The sequence below is a fragment of the Octopus bimaculoides genome, chromosome 4, assembly GCF_001194135.2.
Source record: "Octopus bimaculoides isolate UCB-OBI-ISO-001 chromosome 4, ASM119413v2, whole genome shotgun sequence".
NCBI classification, from domain to species: Eukaryota; Metazoa; Mollusca; class Cephalopoda; order Octopoda; family Octopodidae; genus Octopus; species Octopus bimaculoides.
The window spans coordinates 15,227,978-15,230,218 of NC_068984.1; positions in this window are offsets into that span (position 1 = coordinate 15,227,978).

Here is a 2,241-nt window from a genome sequence, read left to right on the forward strand (position 1 = left end):
ACTGCGTGGCACCTTGGGCAAGTGTCTTCTACTATAGCCTCGGACCGACCAAAAAGCCTGGTGTGTTTACGTCCCTGTAACTTAGCAGTTCGGCAAAAGAGATCGATAGAATAAGTCTTAAAAAGAATAAGTCCTGGGGTCAATTTCTTCAACTAAAGGCGGTGCTCCAGCATGACCAGTCAAATGACTGAAACAAGAGTATATATATATATATGAGTGTGTGTATTGGATGTAGTCCAAAGATTTAGAAAGAGGTAGCTACAACAGTTCTGAAGATGCTGAGTCTCAAAAGAAACAGAAATGGTTGACCTCATTTTTGATCAACAACTCCAGCTATGATACCTCCCAGCACAGAGCACAAAACAAATAGTAGGCTGCTATTTCTAGCAGATTGAACAACCACAAAGCAGTTCCCTTTTTACAAAATATAGTAGTAGGTATCCATCATTCTTGAGAGGCCATGGATCTGTACCCGAAGAAATCATGTCAGCTGCTGCTGGTGGTGGTGCAGCATCTTCTGTGGCAGAAGAGGCCCACATGGGAGTGGTAATCACGCATACAGTGACTGCATTTTCAGGAACTCTCTACCAGCACTTCTGGCTTTTCCTTCCTCAAGTGCACTTTTCTTTGATGGTGAGTTCCTATTTTTCTTCCCCTTTCACAGTATTTGTCTCCGGCATGGGTGATCTTTGGTAACCTCCTCCTATCTCAGGATGTCCAGATCAAGTAAAATATATAAAGAATGTGTAACAAAGTTACCCTTTAAGCACATACAAAAATAAGTCTTAAAATGATAATGAATTTGAAATGCATTCATATACAGTCTTTGAAACAACACAGTCAAACTTTCCATTTTTTCACTGGTGTTTCTGAGTTTTGGCCCCTAAAATTGTTGTCATGAGAAATAGTTGTGAAGCATCAAATCATTTTATTCAACTAAGACATCCATTCAGTGTTTGAAGCACATGTCTTAACAAACCCATTTTTACTCTGAATGGCTGGCTGCCAGCCTTCACACAGCACCTACTATAATAATACTCTTTAGTTTTTCTCTGTCACAACATATGAATGAGAAAGGAAGGGGTGATGGCAAACTGGTAGTGGGAACATTTCCGCTCAGAGTATTTTTTCTCATGCCAGCACCACGTAAAAGGCACCTGTGCCAGGCTGCTTACAAAACACCCATGCTGGTACCACATAAAAAGCACCCAGTACACTCTGTAAAGTGGTTGGCTTCTAACTATAGACACCAAGCCAAATCAGACAGGAACCTGATGTAGCTCTCTAGTTTGCCAGCATGGAAAATGGAAGTCTAATGATGAAGATGCAATTAATTTATTCTTCATTAAAAGGTATCCATCATCAGGAGAACTGCATATTGACTTAAATAAAACCAATTAAACCAACAAGAGAAACTGTACTCAACCCTGCAAATGGCAAAATATTAAATTTTATTAAAATTTCAGGTATAGTAGTATGGTTAAGATGTTTGCTGTCCAGTCACCTGGTCTCAGGTTGAATCTCACCTTGAGCTTTTATTATGGCCCCAAGCTGGTCAAAGCCTTCAGATTTCATCAGCAGAAACTGAAAGAAGCTTGTCATGTATGTATTCATCTGTGCCCTCTTGTACTGACATCAATAGTTGCAAACAAGCAGTGCTCTTTGTTTACTTGGAAACAGGTGATTGTTGATGACAGGAAGGGCATCTGGCTATAAAAAAATCTGCCCTAACAAATTCCATCTAATCTATGCAAACATGGAAAAGTGGGCATCATGATGATGATGTCACTGCTCACAGCTGTGAACCCTTACACTATAATGTGGTACACTTTTATTAGCTAGGTGCACTTTGTTTTCAGTTAAGCACAATAAAAGAATTGATTGTTCAATAACCTACTGATCTGGTTATCTGCTGTTGCATGGTTGTGAGGTAGTTTAGGAGCTTGCTCCATAACCATGTGGCTTTGGGTTTAGTCACATTGCACAGTATCTAGGACAAATGTCTAGACGAAAATTGTATGGTAGACCATTATATATATATATCATCATCATCATCATTTAACGTCCATTTTCCATACTAGCATAGGTTGGACGATTTGACTGGGGACTGGTGAAGCGGATGGCTACACCAGACTCCAATCTGATCTGGCAGAGTTTCTATAGCTGGATGCCCTTCCTAATGCCAACCACTCCGAGAGTGTAGTGGGTGCTTTTTACGTGCCACCGGCATGAGGGCCAGTC